At 39.7% G+C, this 18,510-nt stretch overlaps 1 long non-coding RNA gene across 1 annotated transcript in view; it reads left to right on the forward strand.

Annotated features, from left to right (window-relative positions):
* Positions 1-18,510, forward strand: part of LOC109455121 (aldehyde oxidase 4) — a 119,266-nt gene that overhangs the window by 44,720 nt on the left and 56,036 nt on the right. Inside the window, exon 5 of the long non-coding RNA XR_012495729.1 lies at positions 14,119-14,197. This is a non-coding gene — a long non-coding RNA (aldehyde oxidase 4). The remainder of the gene's footprint in view (positions 1-14,118; positions 14,198-18,510) is intronic.

The raw sequence follows: 18,510 nt of genomic DNA on the forward strand, positions 1-18,510 counted from the left end.
TCTTTGTGTGTCTGCTTATACTTTCCTGTGTACGTAACTTCCTGTATATATATCAGAAAACTGCAATTGACAAAACTGCTGACAAAGCTATAAAATGCAGAAAGATGACTGTTTCATCAGCTGGAACTTTGCAAACTTGTTCGCCTGCTTTAAATTTAATGACAACACTTCTAAGGTGACTAACAGTGAAAAAAGCCCTCTTTTAATAATTTTTCTGATTTTTTAATTTTTCAGTTACAGTTGACATTCAATATTACATTAGCTTCAGGTGTACAGCTGTAATGATGAGCAGGGAAAAGAAAAGGGGAGGAGAACACTAGAGAGGGCCTAATATTTATTTATTTAGCTATTTATTTATTTAGCAATATCTAATTTATTTAGCAATATGCAATAGCAAAAGACAAAGGCAATTAATTGAATATGCTAATGACAGGAAGTAAAGGTGGTTAAGACCAAACTATTTATATTGATAACAATTTCATGTCGAAGGAGTGCACATACATATAAGTTTAAGAGATCCCAACATATGTTTACTATTGATCAAAAATCACTTGGCTAAATACACAAATAACATCGATAAGGAGTATCCAAAAGCAGTAATAAACTCTACACAATAGTAACTATTACAGTAGATGACAAAAGCTCACCAAACCATAGGAACAACAACATGGAACAGTCAGGAATCAAAACCTTGCCAGGTCTGCAGCTGAGAGAAACTCAGGCGTCTCCCACTGCTGCTTGCTGGTTCCCAAGAATGCTGCTTCTGTTGCTGCTGTTGTTGTTAGAAGTTAGGGAGTCTTCTGATACTGCAAACTGCAAGCTGTATACAAGTTCCCAAAGATGCTAGAATGATGACAATTCACCAACAAAAGAAGTCTCTACTGTCCATTGAGGCAAGTTCCGATCTCTTACTCTGAAACAATCCAATCCTGAAAGGCAGTCCTGGAACAACAAGTCTTCTGAATAGCAATCTCTTGAAATAGCAATCAATCAATCCTTATGCCACCTAAGGTCTGTCATATATTTTCTCACATGTACCTTAGAGCCAAGCTCCTTGTTCCTGCCTCCCCCTCTGGAAATGGCCAGTTCCGGGAGGGTCCGGCAGTCGATGATAAAAATATTGCTTATTCGGCTGAAGGTCTAGTTCATCCAGACAAACAACATCTACTGTTCCTGCTTGGGACCATCGGCCCAAGGTCTTCCAAAACCTGGCAACATGCCTGTCACATCATCCTGCTATAACTTAGCTACTTCTTTACTTCATCTGCTGATGTGGGCGAAACAGACAGAAAGCAACATTATCTCGTATATAGAAAAGCAGCCTCATCCCATATCTCGCCTGCTCTGGAGATTGAGACCCAGAAAGCAATATCATCTCGTACCTCCCCTACTCGGGAGAATGAGACCAAAGGGGGAATGTACTCAACCCCTAATCACAGCACAGACTTCTTTTAACCCTAAGCTAACCATTACCTCATATGTAGTAACAGACAAAAGCGAATAGACAAAAGCTCACATCAACCAATGAAGGCAAATTTTCTCCAACATCTTCTCTATAATTCAGCCTCAAATTTTCTGTTCATTGGTAATCACATGCAGTCTCTTATGTGAGAAAACAAAGAGTCAACAGACAAAATTTAACCATCACCTTACATGCAGTCTCTAATGTGAGGGAGCAAAAAAACTAACCAACATGTAGTTTCTCATGTGAGGGAACAAAGAAACAAACAAAACTAACCTCAATGGGGGAGAAAAACAACATCACCTCAATGAGGGAGAAAACAGATAAAAAGAAACAATGGAGTTACATCAGGAGACGTGAGGGAGGTGTTTATGGGGTTCATACCTGTGGTTAACGCTGCATGAAGAACATTGGTACAGACACTAGCGTGAGACCACCCTACTGTAACATTTGCCCAACCATGATTTTGAACACACCAATGGCCAATATCAGAAGGGCCACACTGCCAAGTCTAATTTTTAATAACGTCCAGTCCAAATCTTTAAAGTCCAGTTTGTGATGAAGTCCAGTTTTTCATAATGTCCAGTCCAAACCTTTGAAGTCCTGTGATGCGGGCCAAGAGGGAGGTTCAGCTGCACCAAGCTCACTGCCCGCTCGGCCTCTGGCAGTTCCATTTATCAACATGGGTGGGGTAGAAGGGTTGAGCAGGGCTGGTCCATGCAGTCCAATACGCTTGACTGTGCCCTTCCAAGACTTCCACGTGGAGGGCTAGGTAGTACTGTTTCACATCATTGTCCGTTCGGATTGACTTGCCATATAGATACTCCAGGGAGGTCTTCCTCCAGCAGATGTTGGCAATTGTGCATGGATCCAGCACTGGGACTGAGTCTTGGCTTTAGCTGTGGAGGTAGTCCAGTCTACAGAGGTGTTCCCTGGACAAGGAACAAAAAGAAGCCATCCTACAACAACAGCGTAGTGGTTCGACATTTATATAATTTACAAAACAATCCCCCCGATCAGTCTAGTATCCACTTGGCACAATACATAGTTATTACAATATTGTTGACTATATTCCTTAAGCTGTACTTTACGTCCCCATGATGTTAATTACTTTTATTTATCATGCTCCTTTGCACATATAAAGATTTAAAGCCCAAAAAAAATGTCTTTTAAACTAATTATGCTGTGAAGATGTCATTTTGTGCTTTGGGTTTCTCATAAACAAGTACTGAAAAGAATTCGAAATTCTATTCTGTGTGATAAATACAAATTTACTTTTTTAGATAAAGTTTGACCCTACTGAATATTGGTGAATTCCGGTTATCCATCTGTAAATTTTTTCTTTATTTAGATAAGAGGTTGTTTAGAGAAGAATTTGATAGAATAATATAAATTCTGTTTTACTTATGTGTTTAGCTTTTGGCTTTTATTACATACTGACTCCTTCTTCAGTTCCCATATCCCTCCAGTGGGTACTTGCTTTTAAAAGTTGCGTAACTCTTTGGTTTTTTGGAAACTAAAGAGATGGCCTTTTTAACTTAAGATAACTTTATGCTAATTTGATTTCACTTTTACTTAATTTGAGCTTTCCTTACAGGAAAAAAAACAAAAACCCTCAATTTTAATCTTGCAAACAAGCTCACAAGGGAAAAAAATATCCCTAGATTTTTATGAGGCCATTCCTTTGTTTTATGTGCTATTTCTTAAACAAATTTTATACATTTTTTAATAATTATGCATAAATATGATGCACCTAAAGAGTATTTTCTGCCTTTCATAATTTTTTTCTTTGTTTCAATTTTGATAAAAGTCTAGTTCCCACTTAAACTGAAGAATGTGAGCTTCTGAACTGATTGCAGTTTACTCATGCTGATAGGAACCTCATAAAATGATACTAATGTCGCAAGATCTAACATAGAAGATTAAACATAGAACATTTTTACATATATTATTAGTTTATCTTTAGCTAAGTAAGTACTGTGTACATTTAGTCTCTGCTTTGGTATGTGAAAGAATTAGGAATCCTTTTAATTTATCCACAAAAATAATGTCTACCAACATGTTTGGAAAGAGAAAATAAGCTTATACAAGTTCAACAAATCATTTTTGAAAGATACATAGATGAAATGTTTAAAAACAGAAACTATTTTCCTGCTAATTAATTATAGTGTTTGTTTTAATTTTTTTATTTACTGTTTGTAAACCTTTCTTCCAAATTTTTGTCTTAGATTCCATGATTGATTTTAAATGCTATGGCCTAATGTTCAGAGTTCAAGAACAAAAGTTGATTTTCTGAATAAGTTAAAGACTTGGCAGGTCATTAGTATAAAAATCTTTATCTAAAGTACATGTAAAATAAGGGCAACTCAAAATCTGTAATTCTTATTTACAGAATTTTCACATTTAACCGTGTTTGCCCGAAAATAAGACCTAGCTGAACAATCAGCCCTAAGGTGTCTTTTGGAGCAAAAATTAATATAAGCCCTAATATTATATTATATAAGACCATGTCTTATATTATAGTAAAATAAGACTGGGTCTTATTTTAATTTTTGCTCCAAAAGACACCTTAGAGCTGATTGTCCGGCTAGGTCTTATTTTCAGGGAAGCATGGTAATACTTTTAAAATATCATGTAATCTCCAATTATGTGTATAAGCAATTATGTTCCTGGAGCTTCAACAAAAATGGGGTGTTTAAGTAAATATAGCATTTATTTTCAATTGTATGCATTACTTCCATGCTGATTTTATAAAGAAAATAAAAGCCTACACCAAAACATTTCTGTTCTTTGGAAAAATGGGAGAACAGAAGGCTTTTATGGTTGTTTGCTTGGTATTTGTAAAGTTTCTTATTTAAGATGTTATGCCTAAAAAATAATTTTCTTTAGCTCTTATCATTAGTCTGTGTCAAATATTGGAGTATAATGAGTGATAATCTATGGTGACTGTAAAAGTAAATACTCATTTATTTTAATGCACAATTCACTTGAATTTCTAAGGCTCTCAGTTATCAAACATCATTAATTCACTCAATTCACTGCATAAAGCATAGTCAGTACCTAAGGTGATTTATTGAGGGCAATTTAAGAGAACCGTAGAGAAAAACCTATGGAAATATTTGTCACCATAACTTCAACAGAGTAACATTTAGCCTAATTCTATTCATTGAATACTTTCCCTATGTGTAGGCTCAAAAGGAAGATTGGTTGTATTTCCTACTGAAATAGTTCTACTGTGTTAAGTTGAGAAAAGGCAAATAATTGCAGCCAATGTACTTTAGGTCATGTTCAAAAGGCATAAACACTCAGTAGTTTTAGTATCCAAAGCATACTCAAAAGTTGTCCAGTCTGAGGGTTGCTAGATGGGAGGGGTTGTGGGGATAAGGGGGAAGGTGAGGGAATTAGAAAGCACAGTTAGTAACCACAAGATTGCCACGGGGTTACGAAAGTCAATTTGGGGAATGTAATCAATAATGTTGTAAAAATTTTGTAGGGTATCCAATGGACACTCGTCTCGTTAAGGAGAACACCCCAGGGATGGTGTAGATGCCTGATCACTGTACTGTACACCTGAAGTTGAAGCTGAACAATAATGAATGTTAACTACAAATATATATATATGGTTACAAGAAGCGGAGTACAGCATTAGGAACAGAGACAGTGGAAATGTAATAGCTGTGTGCGATATCAGAGGGGTAGTAGATGGGAGAGGGGTGTTGTCACTGTGTGAGGGATATAAATGATAAATGACTATTACATTGTTTTGTGCACCTGAAACTAATAAAAAAAGAGAGGGATCAAAATGGCTGCATGAGGTGAGCTTCTGTAAAGCTCCCCTGGAATTTACAAATAATTGAACAACAATAACTCCACAAAGGACTCCCTGCACAGCAGACAGGCAAGATGAAGAGGCCCACTACTAAATTCACCTAAAGGTGGGCGAATCGCGCGAGCGGGGGAGGAGGGAAGGGAGAAGTGCGGAGACAGAGCTGTGCGGGCACAGGATGCAGACCTAGCTCAGTGCTCGGAGCTCGCTGCATCCCGGAACTACAGCAGCTGCGGGAGAGGGAAGAACTCGGACTGCTAGGGCTCCGCTTATGGCCCACAGGGCTGAGGGGGCAGCATATAACACAGCTGAACCCAACGCTCATGGCAGAGACCTCGGAGAAAAGACTGACGGAAGAAGGCTGAACACGGTGGTTTAAGCCCTCACTGCCGAGCAGAGAACAAAAGCCTTAGGCACTGAGACTAGCCGCCCCCTACTGACCCTCCCAGAGCTCGCCCGCCCCCACCTGCCCAGTGCTAGAAGCAGAACAGTAGCAGTGTCAGATCAGAAGAACAGAATATTTGCTGTTCTGAGAACTGTGGACCACAGACACAGATTCGCAGCCCAACTAGTTCCGGCAAAGGGGAGGGAGCTGTGGAAATAGGACCGGCTGTGGTGGTGGTCGCCACCGTTGCTCTGGGCCACCTCTCACACCTCACCCCGCCCCACGCCCCACCTAGCTGAGTGGATCCCTGCAGGAGTGAACAGAACTGCTGAAACATACAGGCTCTGAATCTGGTGCAGGAAGAGCTTTGGAACTTCAAAAGCTCTCCGCATACCCACATGGACATGGCGCCCTGTGACCCAGGCGAACTATTAACAGAGGAGAAGCCCATATCCCCGGGACTCCCCCCATTTTGTGAGAGCTGGTATAGTGCAGAGAAAACATAGCACTGCCGTGTGAAAGAGAGAAAAAAGGCTGCAGTCGGAGAGAAAATAAAACATCCTACCAACAAGTACTGGAAAACAAAAGAAAGACTTCTTCCTAGCAACCTGTTGCAGAAGCCACTCATGTAGATGTCTAGGAAGAGAAATAATAAATCAGTAATTGCCATGAATAACCAAGGCAACAAGACAGCTCAGAAAGCAAGTGAAAAGTCTCCAGAAAAGGAACTTAGGATGGATCTTGAAAGTGTAATGCTGAGCGAAATAAGTCAGACAGAAAAAGCAGAGAACCATGTGATTTCACTGATATGTGGTATATAAACCAAAAGCAACAAAAGAACAAGACAAACAAATGAGAAACAGAAACTCATAGACACAGACAATAGTTTAGTGGTTACCAGAGGGTAAGGGGGGTGGAGGGTGGGAGATGAGGGTAAGGGGGATCAAATATATGGTGATGGAAGGAGAACCAACTCTGGGTGGTGAACATACAATGGGATTTATAGATGATGTAATACAGAATTGTACACCTGAAATCTATGTAATTTTACTAACAAATGTCACCCCAATAAATTTAATAAAATAAAATTTTAAAAAATAAAAAAAATAATTTCAGTAGTAGTTGGGGGTGGATTATCACTTTGTGAGGTGTATAAATGTCTAACTATTACGTTGCTTTGTACACCTGAAACTAATAAATGATCATAATAATAAAAAGAAAAAAAATTCTCTCCAGATGAGGCATTACAGGATATTTTTAATCAAAAGAACAAACAAACAAAACAAAAACAAAAAAAAACACGTACCTAATCATGGCACATATTTAAAGCCATGAAATATTTACTATGCAATGCCTAAGGTAGACGATGTATAGTTTATTCATTCTACAGCTCAGTAAACTCTGAATACAAAGACTCAAATTGATGCTCTCAAGTGAGCGTGTCAGCGCAAAAAACAACAACAACAAAAAACAACAATCCTTACAAAAACAGTTCTTCATCTCCAGAATTTTATTTTCATACTGAAAGATGGTGTTTTCTAGATATGTCTTCAATGACATAAATATAGGTAGGCTATATCTCTTTCCTACAGCCATCAAAGTACCTTCTGCCTTGTGACTGAATCATTTCTGAGCAGGTGACACTCTTCCTGCTGTTCCTAACATGTTAGAGCTACCACATAAAAGGCTACATCTAAGTCCATGTCTGCCAAATGCAATAAAACACCTCAGTTGAATTTTCCACAGCTCTGAACAAATCCCACGACTGTTTTGATGTCTCATAGAAAGTGCTGGCTACATCAATGAGTTTGTAATCCTGGGAAACCACAAGGACCTGGTAGTAGATGTGTTTTGAAGTGTGACATGCCAAGAACCTTTCTTCATCAGAGACTGAGAAACTGTTTCACTAACTTCTATATTTTATTCATTTGCCTCTTTAAATCATGTTGCCTCTGCAACTTTCCTTTCTCCAGTGATTCTACAGCCATTATCTTTTGGGCTTTTTATTCCTCTCTCACTTTGTACAATAGTCACTAGGATCAGTTCATGAGTACTCAATAAATATTTGTTGAATGAATAGAAAAAAACAAGTTGTCCAGTCTGGAGTATTCTAACATAAATGTTCAAACACTGAAAAACACATAATATCAAATTTCTTTTTGTCCAATTTTTATATACACAAACAAACTGATTTTGCAGATAGCACCACCATAAACCCACTCAACACAGTAAATCCTGTCTAAATTCCCACTCATTCCTTCACACTTTTTCCTTTGGGGTGCTCTCCTTCTGCAGCTGTCATCTTCCACACTGAAGCACCTCGTATGAGGATGATGTGAAGAGTGAAAAGGGAGGCTGACTACAGGAAGCAGGAGTTTGAAATTAGGGAGGTAATTTACATTCTCTTCAGGTCATGAGAAATTTCTGTTGGAACTCTGGCAACAAAAATAACAACAACAAAAGTAACCATGTTTGCATGCCACTTTTCCAGCCCTGCAAGTTTGACTCTGGGTACTTAACAAAATCTTGCTTCGTAATTTTTACTGAATCATTATATGCAGGTGCCAATTTCTGGAGGGTGGGAGCTATGACTTGAATTTCATAAACACCATCAACAGAGACAATTTGTGGCAACCAAAACATAAAAAGGGGGAGAGTAAAGGCCTGAACCGGAATATGGGAATGGAGACAGTAAGCATGCTGAAGATAATGGAATACTCTAAATATCAAACTTTCTTTTACATAAACTTAAGGTAACCACTCAAAAAAATCCAGAACTGAAATATATACTGTAATAAAAGAAGAAACAGAGCTAACATCATAGAATACCACCACACAGAAATAATAGACAACAACAAAAAGGTAAAGAAACAATGGAGACACAGCCTTACCAGAAAACTAAAGATAGAATGACAGGAAATCCTCACACATCAATAATCACCCTAAATGTAAATGGACTGAACTCACCAAAAAAAAGGCACAGAGTAGCAGATTGGATCAAAAAACTAACTCCAATCATATGCTATCTCCAAGAGACACATCTCAGTTACAAGGACAAGCATAGACTCAAAGTGAAACGGTGGAAATTGACACTCCAAGTAAATGGTATCCAGAGAAAATCAGGTGTAGCCATACTGATATCAGATGAAATAAACTTCAGGGTGAAAAAGATAACAAGAGACAAAGATGGACATTTCATAATGGTGAAAGGGACTGTACAACAAGAAGACATAACAGTCATCAATATTTATGCCCCCAATCAGGGAGCACCAAATATACCAAGCAACTACTAACAGAACTAAAGGGAGAAATTGACCAACACACAATTATGCTAGGGGACTTAAATACATCATTGAGCGCTATGGATAGATCATCCAAACAGAAAATAAATAACGACACAGCAGCCCTAAATGACACATTAGATGAAATGGACATAATTGACATATATAGAGCACTTCATCCTAAAACATCAGACTATACATTCTTTTCTAGTGTACACGGAACATTCTCAAGGATAGACCATATATTGGGACATAAAATCAGCCTCAGCAAATTAAGAAGATTGAAATCATACCAAGCATATTCTCTGGTTACAAGGCTTTGAAATTGGATACCAACTGCAAAAAGAAAGCGGGAAAAAACACAAATACATGGAGATTAAACTCATACTTTCAGAGAACAACTGGGTCAAGAAGAAATTAGAGGAGAGATCAAAAGATACATAGAAACAAATGACAATGAAAATACATCCTTCCAAAATTTTGGGGATGCAGCGAAAGCAGTTTTGAGAGGGAAATTTATATCATTACAGGCCTATCTCAAGAAACAGGAAAAATCCCAAATAAATAACCTCATGTTACACCTTAAAGAACTAGAAAAAGAAGAACAAGTGAAACCCAAGGTCAGCAGAAGAAAGGAAATAACAAAAATTAGAGCAGAACTAAATGAAATAGAGAACAAAAACACAATAGAAAAAATTAATGTGACAAAGAGCTGGTTCTTTGAAAAGATTAACAAAATTGACAAACCCTTGGCTAGACTCACTAAGATAAAAAGAGAGAAGACACTAATTAACAAAATCAGAAATGAAAAAGGGGAAGTTATCACGGACACCACAGAAATACAAAGGATCATCCAAGAATACTACGAAGGACTATATGCCACCAAATTCAATAACCTAGAAGAAATGGACAAGTTCTTAGAAGCATATAGCCTTCAAGGCTGAACCATGAAGAACTGGAAAATCTAAACAGACCGATCACCAGTAACGAAATTGAATCAGTCATCCAAAACCTTCCCAAAAGCAAAAGTCCGGGACCAGATGGCTTCACTAGTGAATTCTACCAAACCTTCAAAGAGGATCTAATACCAATCCTGCTCAAACTCTTCCAAAAAATTGAAGAAGAGACAGTACTCCCTAACTCATTTTATGAGGCCAACATTACCCTGATACCAAAACCTGGTAAGGACAACACACAAAAAAAACTACAGACCAATATCTCTGATGAATACAGATGCAAAAATCCTAAACAAAATTCTAGCAAATCGAATACAACAATGCATTAAAAAGATTATTCATCACGACCAAGTGGGGTTCATCCCCGGGGCACAAGGATGGTTCAACATCCACAAATCCATCAATGTGATACATCACATAAACAAAATAAAGGACAAAAATCATATGATTATATCAATTGATGCAGAAAAAGCATTTGACAAGATACAACATCCATTTATGATTAAAACACTTAATAAAATAGGTATAGAAGGAAAATACCTTAACATAATAAAGGCCATATATGACAAACCCTCAGCTAATCTCATAATTAATGGTGAAAAACGGAAGCCCTTTGCTCTACGTTCAGAAACACAACAGGGCTGTCCCCTATCACCTCTGCTTTTCAACATAGTGTTGGAAGTCCTTGCCAGAGCAGTCAGGCAACAGAAAGAAATAAAAGGCATCCAAATTGGGAATGAGGAAGTTAAATTATCACTCTTTGCAGATGACATGATGCTATATATAGGAAACCCTAAAGACTCCACCAAAAAGCTATTAGAAACAATCAACGAATACAGTAAAGTTGCTGGCTACAAAATCAACGTACAAAAGTCCATTGCATTCCTATATACTAACAATGAAATCTCAGAAAAAGAAATACGAAAAACAATTCCTTTTGCAATTGCAGCAAAAAGAATAAAGTACCTAGGAATAAACTTAACCAAGGATGTGAAGGACCTATATGCTGAAAATTATAAGACATTTTTGAAAGAAATTGAAGAAGACACAAAGAAATGGAAAGACATTCCGTGCTCATGGATTGGAAGAATCATCATAGTTAAAATGGCCATATTACCCAAAGCAATATACAGATTTCATGCAATCCCCATCAAAATCCCAATGGCATTTTTTAAAGAAATAGAACAAAAAATCATCAGATTTGTTTGGAACCACAAAAGACTCTGAATAACCAAAGCAATCTTGAGAAAAAAGGACCATACTGGAGGTATCACACTCCCTGACTTTAGGTTGTACTACAGGGCTACAATAATCAAAACAGCATGGTATTGGCAGAAAAACAGACACGTAGACCAATGGAATAGAATTGAGAACCCAGAAATAAAACCACATAAATATGGACAGATAGTTTTTGACAAAGAAGCTAAAAACATACAATGGAGGAAAGACAGCCTCTTCAATAAATGGTGCTGGGAGAATTGGATAGCCACGTGCAAAAGAATGAAACTGGACTGCTATTTGTCACCATGTACCAAAATTAATTCAAAATGGATCAGAGACTTAAGCATAAGACCTGACACAATAAACTGCATAGAAGAAAACATAGGTACTAAACTTACGGACCTTGGTTTCAAAGAGCATTTTATGAATTTGACTCCAAAGGCAATGGAAGTAAAAGCTAAAATAAATGAATGGAACTATATGAAACTTAGAAGCTTCTGCACAGCAAAAGAAACCATCAACAAAATAAAGAGGCAGCCAACTAAATGGGAGAAGATTTTTGCAAACAGTGCCTCCGATAAGGGGCTCTTATGCAAAATATACAAGGAACTCATGAAACTCAACAACAAAAAAAAACAAACAACCCAATTGAAAAATGGGCAGAGGACCTGAAGAGACATTTCTCCAAAGAGGACATATAGGTGGCCAATAGACATATGAAAAAATGCTCAACATCTCTAATCATCAGAGAAATGCAAATCAAAACCACAATGATATCTCACCTCACCCCAGTCAGAATGGCTATCATCAACAAGACAAATAGTAACAAGTGTTGGAGAGGCTGTGGAAAAAAAGGAACCCTCATACACTGTTGGTGGGAATGAAGATTGGTGCAGCCGTTATGGAAGGCAGTGTGGAAGTTCCTCAAAAAATTACGAATAGAATTACCATATGACCCAGCAATCCCTCTCCTGGGTATCTACCCAAAAAATCTGAAAACATTTATACATGAAGACACGTGTGCTCCAATGTTCATTGCAGCTTTGTTTACGGTGGCCAAGACATGGAATCAACCAAAATGTCCTTCGATGGATGAATGGATAAAGAAGTTGTGGTATATATACACAATGGAATACTATTCGGCGGTAAGAAAAGATGATATAGGAATATTTGTGACAACATGGATGGATCTTGACAGTATAATGCCAAGCGAAATAAGTCAGACAGAAAAAGCAGAGAACCATATTATTTCACTGATATGTGTTACATAAACCAAAAACAACAAAAGAATAAGACAAACAAATGAGAAACAAAAACTCATAGACACAGGCAATAGTTTAGTGGTTACCAGAGGGTAAGGGGGGTGGGGGGTGGGATATGAGGGTAAGGGGGATCAAATATATGGTGATGGAAGGAGAACTGACTCTGGGTGATGAACACACAATGGGATTTATAGATGATGTAATACAGAATTGTACACCTGAAATCCATGTTGCTCCTTGAACACCTGGCTCATTGGTTCTGCATGCATAGTTCTCCAGCCTGTGAACATCTTTCATTCCACTTATCCAGTCCTCTAGTGATAGACACACGGGATGCTTCCAGTTCCCCACCATCCCAAGAAATGCCACAGTGAACATCCTACCATGTGTCTCCTTACCGACACTGGCAAGAGACTCTCTAAGTGAAATTGTAGCATGCTGATTTCATAGGTCCTGCCAGGGGGCTATCCAGAATCCTGCACAAGTTACATTTCCCACAGTTCACACTGCATGATGGGTGCCACTTCTTGGCCAATATATAATTTGCCAATCTGTGATGTACCAATACTTCATATGAACAGATTTCCTGAGATTTGCTAATCTGATGAGTGTAAAGTGTTATCTCATTGTGGGTTTCATTTGCATATCTCTGGTTACCAGTGAGGTTGCTCCTGCTTTCATGTACTTACTAAACAAGGATTTATTTCCTAAGTGTCTGCAATTATTGGAAAAAACAGATGGTACCAGTACAATTTTGTGAGTGCAACTAATGTTATGACCAGCATTTCATATGATTCCTTAAAGATTTATTTTAAATGGCTGGGAATACTATGTATTTGATACGTCAGAATTGCAGTTAGCAGCTTTTAATTAATTTCTCAGAGTCTAATCTAGCTTTCTCCATGTTCAGCATTGATTCTTCAATTCCATAATGGGTGCTGTGCTATCTCTGGCTACTCAGATCCTCTGAGGGCTCGGAAGGAGGCTTAGAAATAGGAGGCAGTTATGGAAAATAAAGTCATTTTTTGCTTTTTCAGGGGTAATAACAATAAAAACAGTTTTAGTAGAATGATACCCTCTTTTTTTGGGTTCAGTGTTACCCTTCCAGGTAAGTTTCTCTCCGTTCTCCTCTCTAATCTTGCTTAACTATACCCAGCAGAGGAACTGCTTGGGCCAGGGAGGGCAGGTAGCTTTCATCTCATGTGCCAGCTTGATCTATTGGCAGCTGCAGCCTAAAGTACAACATGAGAGACACAGTGGAGACTCATGCTCCCTTCTGCACTTCCTTCACCTACTGGCACCTCTAGTTCATTGGGGAGGACAAGTTGGGGACACAGGAGTGGATCCCCTATAATATACTCCCTTATGACCTTAAGAAATCATCTCTGGCTAACCTTTTTTTATGACTTTCTATGGCCACGAGTTACCTTGAATCAATTTTGGAATCTTTGCATCCATTTCCCCATCTGGGTTCTTTCCAGGTAACTCCAAGGATAAAACAACCCAGAATTTATAATTGTCATACATATTAGAAAATTCAGAGACACTGAAATAATGCTCCATAATTTCTTCAAAATTCTGGTTCCAGGTGTTAAAAAAGATTTATTTTGTTGTTTTTTTCTCCCTGTGAAGCCTCCACCTATCAGAAACATGCCCCCAAACAATGGATTGTCATAACATGTTGCTATTATCTCCCTAAATTACTTCTCTCATTTCACAATCTAGGTCATAGAGAAGAGTGCTGATCCGGAACAAAATCTACTGTTCTACCTGAGGAAAGTCCATATCCTTACGTTTTACTGTCGTCAGTCTGGATTGGGTGGTAAAAAGTGAACATGCTAAGGCTTCTGAAGAAAGTCACTTGGTATTGGCTCTGGGTAAATAACCTTGTGTTCAATTTATAGAGTCTAATTGCATCTAAAAGTGATAGATTTGTACTTTCGTTGTTGTGGTTTTCACCTAAGCAAAACCAAAAAACCCCCTCCAGTGAACCACGAGTGTGACAACTTGAGAAATAACTTTAGACTTTTGAGCCCCGTAGTCACCCTGGTGATGGTTTCATATTCAGGAGTGTGAATGTAAAATTGTCCAGTCAATTGCTCGAGGGTGCATATATCATTGACAAGAGTTTCCCACAAGGGCATTTCATTGACTTGTCGCCTATTCCTTTCATAATCCTTATTACAGAAAACAAAGTTTTAGAAAAATATTTCAGAATTGCAAAGTAGAGTGAATGCACTCCCAGATCTCCATCTCGGATCAGGACCTCAAAAAGAACTTCTTGGGTTTGGGTGCGACCATAAAGACGTAGCACGAAGGAGTGATTGTGGCGGTGATTACACAGATCTATTTATGAGATAAAATTGCACACATGGTGTGAGTGCACTGATAAGTGGTAAAACCTGAGTAAGCTCTGTTGTGTGGTTATCAGTGTAGTGCTGACGCATTTCCCAGTTTTGATGTTGTACTAGAGCTATGTGGGATGTCCTCATTGAGGGAAGCTGTGACACAGGCACATGGGACTACTGTCTGTACTATTTTTGTAACTTTCTGTGAGACGATAAGTATTTCAAAATATATAATGTATAAAAAATGTGCATTTAGTATATATTTATTATATAAGTTTAAAAAATGTATGTTTGTTACATAAGTTAAAAAAATGTATATTTATTGAGTACCTGTTAGGAGCCAGGCACTGTGTGGGGCTCTAGGGATTCAGTGATATACAAGACAATATCACCCCCCTTTCTCCAGGATCTTCACTTTCTTCCCCACTCTGTCTTTTTGCCTCCAAACATACACACCCCAAAACACTACTTCATTTCTCCCTGTTTTTCCTTGCCAAAAGTACCTAACATATTATGTGTGCCTGATGCCTCATTTTCTATTTAAGCCATTTCAATCTGGTTTCCTACTCAATCATTTTACTACTCTAGCCAATAATATCCCTACTGTCCTTATTCCACTCACTATTTCAGGAACTGGGCTTATAGCTAGAAAACAAAGAAAACCAGAACACAGGCCAAATCCTCCCTCACTGATTCCACCATCTCCCACTTACCCAGCTTCAAAATCTCACTGTTAGTCAGTACACCCTATCACTTCCCTTTTATTCCGCTTCTAAATCCACCACACACTTCACCATGCTTTCTCTGCACACCCTAAAATAAAGAAATTCATCTATATTAGGAGCAAGCTGAAAATTCATGGGCTGCCAAGTAAACATGGCCAAAAGCAGCTCTAGGCAGAACCACCCTACACTCCTAATTCCCCATCTCCCCAGTATCCTCCTCTGTTCATTCCTTTCTGGTGCCTATCATCATAAACAACTTGCTCTGAGTAAATAGGACTCACCTGAGACTTCTAGGACCCACCCTCTGATTACAGAGTCAACAGTTATGAGATGGCATCAGAGGCTTTATTGTTAACGTGTTCCTCAAGCAGGTGATTCTCATGAACATTTGTGAACAACCACACAGATTTTCTGCCAGAGTCAGCCCCTCTTGTGCACATACAAGCACCAGCCTACTTCACTTTTCATGGGACTCCAAGGCCCTGTACCTAATTTATATTCATAATTTTTAAATTTTTTCCTAAAGGCAGGTGTCGTGCGGGAGACCCTGCTCGCTGCGCCATTTGTTGTGCGGGGCGGCCTGTGGGGTCTCTGCTCCCGCTCCCCATACAAGAACGCAGGATATGGTGAGGCCAAAAAGGAACACCCACGGAGCCATAGATGGGGGAGTCATACCACTATATTCTCTCTGGCGGCACTATACTCTCACTGGAGGCTGGATCCACACTGTCCGCAAACTGCCATCCACACTTGCCAGCCCAGCCGCCATCTTCTTGCTAGCCCCATTCTCTCTCTCTTCTCCTTCTCTCTGCTAGCGTAGCCACAGCAGTTATATTGGCGGCTAATTGGCTAACTGGCTACAGCTGATGGCCAATCAGCCACAGCTGACGGACATCTACTACCCGAGCCAGCACTCCTCCACGTGAGGCCGAGAGCCTGTAAACTACTTTCTGAGGCTCTGTCCCCACAGCAGGTCTCCAATACTATAAAAACTTTAGGCACCAAGAAAACCCCAATTGGCTACTGACTTGGAGCCTGGCTTGGATGTCATTCCCAAAATGGGACACAGTTACACAAGGAGCCAAATTTATTTAAGGGTCTCCCCACTCCCTTTTACCATTCCACTCTTTCCCAAGGTCATGGCCTCCCACAGAGTCACCCCACCTATCCCAGCTGCCCAGCCCAGACCTGCTGGGGAGAGATCCTGTATCACTTTTCCCTCTTCTCCCTCCCTACCTCCGGGCCTGGTTTGAAGCAATCTAACCTGTGGAACCAGGTAATACACTGCTAAGAGTGAATGGTCCACAGCTAGTACTAGGGGCAAAGAGGGTATGTCATTTGAAAGCTGCTAAATCTCCGTGAGATCCTGGCTCTAGGATAGAACTGGGAAACAGGATGTCTCAGAGGCTCCCTAAACATGTGTGCTTGTTTCCCACACCCTTCTCATGCCTGCCACTGAAGCCCTAACACGTCTTGCAGTTCTCAGAACAAGTCCTCATTCAGCTAACAAATTATGCTAAGCACCTAGTGTTCAGATGTAAGCTAGAAGACACAACCTCTGCCCTCAGTCTAGGGAGGGAGACAGTCAGTGAAGAGGCAACAGCAAGTGTGATGAGTGCTATGATGTGGGGACACAGGCAGGGCACTCACACCGGGTTTGGGGAGGAAACGAAGGAGTTTGACTAGGAGTTTGCTGGATAAATGGAAGGCTTGGGGGCAAGGATATTCCAGTCAGCAGTGCAGGGGGTGAAGGTGGGCGTGGAGGCAGAGGCAAGAGAATACAGTGCTTTTGAAGAACTGAAAAAAATTTATTCTAATGAATGTAAAGAGTTGTCAGTAGGAGGTTGAGGCAAGAGATGAAGGAGGAGTGAGATCCTTGAGGCAAAAGATCAAGTTTGACCCCAATGTCACATTCCCTGCCTGGCATGGTGGGACACGATAACTCACTTTTGAATGACCAGATCCCATTGGAAATTCTAGGGTCAACTGCATACATTGGCTGCCAGCACTTAGTCTCAGGTTCACTTCTGGATATGCTTTAAGGCTGTGTATCTTGGGGAAACTGAGAAAGCTCTTCTCTTTAAAGACCAAATAGTAAACTTTGATATTAATATATTACCATTTGCATTTGACCTAAGTAGGGTTGCCAGCTTTAACATATAAAAATACAGTACATTCAGCTAAATTTGAATGCATGGGATATACTTATCTTAAAATAGTATTCATTACCTGAAATTCAGATTTAACTGAATTAAATCTGAATTTATTTTATCTGGCGTCCTAGATTTTATCTGGCAATCCTACGTAATGATGATCTTTAGGATGAGCCAACAAATATGGAAGTAACTGAGTCAGGCAGTTCTGGTGGGAGTGGAGGAAGGAAACATTAAACTAGTTGTTTGGTGATCAGAGGGCAAAACAGTTAGTTGAATTTTTCACCCAAGGCCACTGTCATGCAGGGTCTCTGCTCCCACTCCCCACATAAGAACGCAGGATATGGTGAGGCCAAAAAGGAACCCCCAAGGAGCCATAAGTAGGGGAGTCATATCACTATATTCTCGCTGGCAGCATCCGCCTCTCTGCAATACGCTCTTGCTAGCTCAGCCACCATCTTCTTGCTAGCCCCCAATTTTTCCTAGCGTAGCCACAGAAGTTATATTAGTGGCCAATGGCTCACTGGTTACAGCTGACGGCCAACTAGCCACAGTTGATGGCCATGCAATCACAGTGAGGCCAAGAGCCTGGAAACTGCTCTTTGGGGCTCTGTCCCCACAGAGGCCAAAAAGGAACACCAATGGAGCCATAGATAGGGAAATCATGCCACTATATTCTCACTGGTGTCTGGGTTGCAGACACAGGAAGCAGGAGTCAATCAATGCGTAATCCACCTCCTGCTTCTCTGCCAACCAACCAACAAACCCCACTTGCTAACTGCAATCCACTTGCTAGCTTAGTTACGGCAGTTATATCAGTGGCCAATGGCTAACTGATGGCCATCTACTGTCCAAGCCAGCACCTTTCCACGTGAGGCCAAGGGCCTGGAA

This window comes from Rhinolophus sinicus, linkage group LG01 (assembly GCF_036562045.2).
Source record: "Rhinolophus sinicus isolate RSC01 linkage group LG01, ASM3656204v1, whole genome shotgun sequence".
Lineage (NCBI taxonomy): Eukaryota > Metazoa > Chordata > Mammalia > Chiroptera > Rhinolophidae > Rhinolophus > Rhinolophus sinicus.